Here is a 7541-nt window from a genome sequence, read left to right on the forward strand (position 1 = left end):
CGACTGTCATAATCAAAGGAGGCCACTTGGCATATGATCCGCTCGCACTTCCGGTGCTGCTCCTTCAGGCCCTCGACATGCACCTCCCAGATCTGCTCTAGCAATGGGGTAATCATTGTCATCTGTCACACCCCCAAACCAGAATGGCGGAAACATTCGAGGGTGGATGACTTCACGTAGTATCACAACAATTGAATATTGTAAAGAAAGTAACACAACCATCATATATATAATGAAAACGTATATTGTTGCGTTATACATATTAGCAAAAGAATATTACAATATGATGATAAATGTTTAATAATGAAACGTCCTTAGCGTTCCTTCTTCAAAAGCTGGTAGTTACCTGTATTACTGATTCCCTGAGAAATACAAGTGGTTTTGAAAGAGTGTCAACAATTAAGTTGGTGAGTTCATAAGTGTTTTGCATTGAAAAGAATGTCTTTTTGGTAATAAATCGATGAACGAGGTTTTCAAAAAATCCAATATTTTCTATAAATGGTCTGAAAAGTTCCCATAATTTGTGTACGTTAATGTGTTTCATACTTGAATAGTAATGATAAACTTTGTGCTAAAGATAGTGTGAAAAAAAACTGAATGCATATATGAATCTCGTAAATCAAACTTGTTTTTATACTTTTATGTGAGTTTTATAACCATACTATTGACGTTGACTGCCTGTAACAACATTCTTCAGGTGTTGTAGTGTTATGACATTTGTCACCCCAGACCTGCCGGTCTAACTATAGCTAATAGTTTAGGTGTGGGGTTGTCAATCCCGTATAGATCTATACACAAGTATCACGCTCTCCCTCCAAGAGATTATGGTATATAATACAGGACTTGAAATGCATACATACGAGTACGTTGAAGTTTGAATAGTTCACATTACTTGGTATAAACAGATTTACGATAAGAAAGACTTTACTTCATTTGAAAGTATTTCATTTGTCAAAATCTATATGTAAAATGTATGTATAACTTGTTAACTATACTCATTATAGTTTCTCAAAAAGTATGTTTCTATTTAGTAAGAACAACTTGGTGATATAATAGCCCTTTATACATAAAGATGTTTGTATCAATACTCTATAAGATAGGTATTATAATTATGTTTATAAAACGATACTTTGACTTGTGATGTACTTGTATTTCCCCCCTAAAACATGAAAAGAATTGAAAAGTAGGGGTATGAACTCACTCATTTGGTTTGAAGATAGAGAGGCTAGAGTTGAGCAGAATTTCGACCGCGGAAGTTGCGTCTTCGGGCTCTTCGGGGATCTCTGCAGCGTAGATCTTTCGTCAGGGGCTCGAGTGCGGAAACCGAGGGCGTCGGGATGATCTCTGGAGCTTAGAAGTATGGGAGAGTGACTGAGAGTCTGAGAAGGTGTGCAAAAACCCGAGGCTCAAACCTTCTATTTATAGTGCTGGAGGATGGCGTACGCGGGGCGTACCTCCGGAGTACGTTGGGCGTACGCAGTATGCGGGGCGTACTTCGGTTACGCGGGGCGTAGAAATGTGTCACGGCTTACGACTCCGGTCTAGCTAAGCGTAGAGTTGCAGCCGATGGGACTCGACTCTGGGTCTAGTACGCGGGGCGTACTCCAATATTACGCGGGGCGTAATCCCGGCTTCCGTCTTCTAAATTCCGTAACTTTCGCGTACGGGTTCCGTTTTTCACGTTCTTTATATCCACACGTAGGTGAGATTATGCTCTACAACTTTCATTTAGACTCCGTCGGCTAGTTTTGACTTTATTTTTTAAGATATAATTTTAATAGGCCGGGACTCCTAAAGTCCGTTAAAAATTCATAGTTTCTTTATTCGACGTCGGTTTTCGTTTGTCTTTTTATCGTTTTATTACTATTGTGGAGATCTTCAACTTCCGTTTAGGTGGCGATAGCTAAATAACACTCAATCTTCAATTTGAGTTTTTAGCCCTCTACTACTGTTACGAAACTTAGGAAATTCGTAACTTCTTCATACGAAGTCCAATTTGGGCGATCTTTTTATGCACGCTTACCATTTAACGAAATCTACGACTTTTGTTTAGATACTTAAGGCTAAAATGCATTTTATTGAAATTTCACTTTTTACGTTAAATAGCGTTTTAACGATATGTCGTAATTATACGAGCGGTTATAATTTCCTCAATATAACCCGGTTTTGAACGTTCCTTATGTTTTTGGAAACCTTGGCACGATATCTAATATTTGATGCATCCCAACTTAGATATTGAACACTTTATTTGTGAGGTTGATTCAAAATAGTTTTCGTTGTATTTGACATTTGAGCGTTACACTGTTTTTGGAAAATATAGGGTTGTCACATCATCCTCAGACATATGTCTCGAATCGGGGCCGCCACTGCCTTGAGGCTCAGGGCATCGGCCACCACATTGGCTTTGCCCGAGTGGTAAAGGATCTCACAGTTGTAGTCCTTCACCGCATCTAACCACCGACGCTGCCTCGTGTTCATATTCGGCTGATCAATGAGGTACCTCAAGCTCTTGTGGTCCATGTAAATAGTACAACGAACCCTATAGAGATAATGCCGCCAAATCTTGACGGCGAAAACCATATCCCCCAGCTCTAAATCATGCGTTGGATATTTCGCCTCATGAGACTTCAACTGCCTCGAAGCGTATGCTATCACGTGACCTCGCTGCATCAAAATGGCACCCATGCCCGTGATTAGGGATGAGCATAACTGGGTACCCGCCTATTTTAGTTGGAACCAGAATCGCTCCCGGAACCGGCGGTTCTTAAGTTTTTGGTATTGGAACCGGAACCGCCTACACCGGTTCCTAGAAAATTGGAACCGCTTCCGGAACTGCCAAAACCAGTTCCGATTCCGGGTACCCGACTTCTTAAGTATTAAAACTTTTTATTTTGTACATGCCATGAAAATTATGTAAATTAACCTATACAAACAATATAAGTACAAAATATGAAACCAAAACATTTACAAAAATTTGATCTTTTAAATAACAAGCTATTAAAAACATTTCACACTTTTAAATAACACAATAGCAAGAGCAAATAACAAACTACAAACTAAACTATAAAATAGCAACAGGAGAATGAAATTGTAATTCATAAGAGCAAAAACAGCAATAGTAACAGCAAAAACAACTTCACAAATCAACAACAGCACAAATCAGCAACAGCAGCAGCAACACAGAACAACATTGACCTTTATAACCTTGCCCGTCTTTGGATCTCTAACATCTGTGTAGTTGAGACAATGTATCTAATTACTGCTTCTATCATAATGTTGCATTACAACCACATAAAAATAAGAATATGAAATTTTATAAAAGTCAAAACAGATTTATAGTAGAAACAAACCTGAGCCAAATAAAATAATGCCCACATAAGCGTTGAAGGTGGCTCTTTTTCTGATCTTCCAAGGGTATCCACCTATCTTTTTAAGTGACTCTTCCAAACCATGAAAGTATTAAAACCTTTAATTAGGCACACACCTTTCCAGGATGATCATACAGAGGAGAGAGGCCAGAGAGCAGTGATGGGACTCCCTGCATTTGTGATTGATAGAAGTATAAATTTAAATATAAAAGAAAAATCATAAATGGAATTAATATTAAAAAAATTATGACTACCTTCGTTAAGAGAGGCCTGATATGCTGAAAGAGACATAATTTAAAATTACAACTAATCAACAGACTTTGTACTCCATCTCATAGTAGTCCATTTAAGATACAGGGAATATTGATCAGTCTTCGAGTGTATTCCAACACATTTTTGTAATCCTTCGTAGTATCTTAAAAAAGGATCAAATAATTTTGGAATCAAACCTCCGCTTCCTTGTAGGATAATCTATCAACCTTTTATAAGTTATAACAAAGAATATATTGTTATCAAATGAAGCCAAGTATTCATGTCATTATTATATAAATACAAAGTAAGTATAAAATAAACTTACAATCTTGAACTCTATTTTTCGCAACTCCTTTATTGCTTTCTCTAGAAGCCCACATTCCTCCAATAAAGATATCTGGACAATAGAAAATTATAAGAAGATAAGTAAGGCTCATTTTTATGAAGTTTTTATGCAGATAGCAAAATTATTGATCACAAATATTACCTTGTATAACAACATTTCCCCATGCTAGCAACGTTCGTTTTCTGGAGGATAATCATCCTCAAGAGTCCCTTCATATGCTTCCAGGATATCAATTGCTTTCGATGCACTTGTAATGGAAATGAATTTGCTGTCAAAATTGTTCTTTGCAATGTGCTTGTCCATATCTAAACAACAACAAAAACACATATTAAAGTAATCAAGACAGAATTTACTCAAGTTAAAATTACAAAAAATAACATTTCTTTGTGAGAAACGGGAAAATGATGAGGATAACTTCAGTGGCATGCCAAGAAAAACACAATCCTCCCAGGAAGATAACCACCAAGATTACTTTTCTGCATAATCTGGAGATTGTTGAATCTTGAGGCGAATGTTTCTTTCAATAATCTATGGATCAGTACATATTGTTTCCAAAAAGATGATCTGAATCCAAAATCATTCAAGAAATCCAAAATCATTTTGTATTAAGAAAATCACAATACATGATTCACATATCATTGGGAAGTCAGAACGTTCCCAACCATCAGCTTCAACATCTCTAAACGCAAAAATAAAGATTACAGATTCACGAGAACAAAACAAGAAAGAAACCAAGAACCACCAAAAATCTAATCTACCAATTTGTTACTTTATAAACCCAAATCCAAAAGAAATTCCGCCGATTCACTCAACATCCTTGGTCGTTTACATCAAAAACAAGAAAATAGACAAATGAAGCTACAGATGACGAGTTGATTACCTGGTTCTTAATTGGAGCGATGTTGATGAGAACTGGGAAGCGACGGATGCAATAGGGTTACCGGTTACGTTGACGTTGGGGTTCTCCTTTGAACTCGTATTTGCTGAGGGTATTTGAAACTTCGATTGAGAAGGGAGAGTGACGAGAAGAAGGGGGTGTTTGGCTTAGTTTTTGAGAAGGAAAAGATCGAAAAAGATAGAAGCTAAGCAAAACAAATGTTTAGGCAAAACAATTTTAAAACTTTTGGATTTTTTTTTATAGAAGAAAAATCAACTTTTTGGAAAAGTCAGGAAAATCTGACTTTTTGCAACTTTTCCAAAAAGATCTTTTGGCTCTTAAAAAGCTAAACCAAACACCTCCGAAGAGAGGGTATGGTGTCCGCATTTTTTTTTTTTTTAAAAGCGTGCCACATCATTTTTAACAATTTAGCATTTAACCTTAGTATTTGGGAGGGAATGGTAACATTCACAGCACTCTATTTATTTTTTTTTTAATTTAATTAAGTTATTGTATCTTAATCTAGAAACATTTTTTTTGCATAAATATTAAACAAGTTTTTTTAAAACCACAAACAATTAATAAGATAAAGTAATAAAAATAATCATTTTTTTCATTTAATAAGTTCATAACAATTTACAAAATGTAGAAATCCAACAAGTATAAGTAATATAAAATAATAAAAATAAAACAGAGATACAATGTGTAGGTTCCTATCTCCTAATACATTCAAAGAATACTTTACACATACAAAGAATTGTTTAGAAAATATCAGTTTTTATAACCGACTAAATTACAATTCGATAACAATTCTCTTAACATCATACCTCGAGATAATTAAAATGGATATAAAAATATGGAAATAAAAATAACCAAAGGACCGATGCCTTCAAAAGAATACTTTACACATTAGACTTTTGAAATACGAATAATGATATGATATGGACGACAATTGGCAATTTTGTATTCGACAGATCATTTCACTATTCAGAGGACATGCCAGTTGTATCCCTCTGTATAATAAACATGTTTACAAAAACCAGGTTATATAATTTGACAATATTCATGGTCTGTGTCTGTGTGTGTTTATATAAACAATCACCTAAAAGAGAGTCAATTGTGCTGAAAGGATGGTTGCTTCTGTTTGTAGACTTTGAACTTTTCACTCAAGTTCAGACATATATTGTGCCTTACATGGAGGTGACTGGTGAACTTGGAGTTTGTTGAAAATTAGTCTTTTTGAGTAATTCAGGACTAACTTCATCCCATTGTTCAACCGATCATCAGACTCGTAAAAGTTTACAAAAATCAAAACTTTGATAATCACCACAAGTTTCTGCTTACATTTGATAAAAAATATTACAAGCCTTTTTTATTATTACTAATTTGTTACTTATTTAACAATTATTTCTAATGACTTGTTCATATGGATGATACCCTATTGATGCGGCAGCCAACTAAAGTCAGAAATCCATTTTTAATCTATCCTGATAGATAGAAATCCAAATCCTAATCCAAATCCAAATATGTAACAGTTATGTCGTGCATTCATCTTTTTATAATACACGGTCACATCAGTTGTTCAATTGGAAGGATATACCTTCAAATTGGAGTCCAAATGATGTTGCTGAAGTTGCTGGGAATTGAATTAAGGAACAGAAGAAGATTGTTCTATATCGAAACCTAGGGTTGGCCATCTATCTCTGCATAAACCGACCCATATATGATCAGACCCCCAAAGCTCCCGCCAAAACCGAGAGCAACTACCCTACGTACACAAATCCAATTCCTTTAGAACCCTAAATTGAATTTATAGAAATTTCCCAAAATCAGAAAGCAATTCTTAATTCGTAATTTCTCAAAATATTGAAAAATCGAACAATTAGGGATATGAAAGGAAGAAGATTAGCGAAAGAAATCTACAGACCTGAAGCAAGGAGGCGATTTTGAAGGCGGTATCGATTGAAACCCAGTTCTGAATGGTTTGATTGTTCAAATGAAATTGGGTTGGATCCATTGAACGAGAATGTAGCCAATCACAATCCAGCAAACTTCCTTCTCTCCTCTTGCCAAGCAATTAGCGATTTCCGTTTAGCAACCCCACTAGTGAGTGCTAGGGGACGGTGTTTCAAGCTCACCATTGAGCCTAGCGAGGTGGGTGGCGACCTCCACTCAGCTTAGTCTAAGGGTTGTTTGGACAGGGAAAAAGTGTTTATTGCTTATTCCCACAATAAGTTAATTTAAGTGTTTGGATAAAATATAGCTTATTAGGCTAAATAAGTTAATTTTAATAAGCATTTCTCCCCATGCTTATTGCTTATTGCTTATTCCCACCACAAATAAGCTATAAGCAATAAGCTAAAAATCTAATTCAAACACCCCCTAAGTATGGATATCAAAAATCCTAAAAACGATGAGGTATAAGGTAATCAGGTATAAGTTCTTTTTCCCTATTTTGTAGAAATAAAATTATCAAAATATAAAAATTTAATATATATGCTTTTTATAAAAAGGGCGGGTACCCGCTGGTACTTGTGAAAGAGGTGACAGTTTGTTGGATCTCATACACAACGATGTGTGTGACCCTTCAAATCCATCACAAGGGATGCTAACCGCTTTTGTGTAACCTTTACCGAAGATTATAACAGATATGAATATATCTACTTAATCAAGCACAAGTCGGAAACCTTTGAAAAGT

At 35.6% G+C, this 7541-nt stretch overlaps 1 long non-coding RNA gene across 4 annotated transcripts; it reads right to left on the reverse strand.

Annotated features, from left to right (window-relative positions):
• Positions 1-2950: 2950 nt before the first annotated feature.
• LOC111900639 (uncharacterized) lies at positions 2951-6987 on the reverse strand. 4 transcript variants are annotated; one of them, XR_006183756.2, is made up of 8 exons: positions 6771-6985; positions 5946-6611; positions 4847-5856; positions 4108-4271; positions 3946-4017; positions 3623-3847; positions 3351-3538; positions 2951-3230 (listed from the first exon to the last, which is right to left on the reverse strand). It is a non-coding gene; the product is annotated as an uncharacterized LOC111900639 (long non-coding RNA). The 4 variants fall into 4 exon arrangements; XR_006183755.2 differs by having other exon boundaries at positions 4108-4530; positions 4847-6611; positions 6771-6987; XR_002853259.3 differs by having other exon boundaries at positions 4847-6611; positions 6771-6986.
• Positions 6988-7541: the final 554 nt, after the last annotated feature.

This window comes from Lactuca sativa, chromosome 5, assembly GCF_002870075.4.
Source record: "Lactuca sativa cultivar Salinas chromosome 5, Lsat_Salinas_v11, whole genome shotgun sequence".
Taxonomy (NCBI): Eukaryota; Viridiplantae; Streptophyta; class Magnoliopsida; order Asterales; family Asteraceae; genus Lactuca; species Lactuca sativa.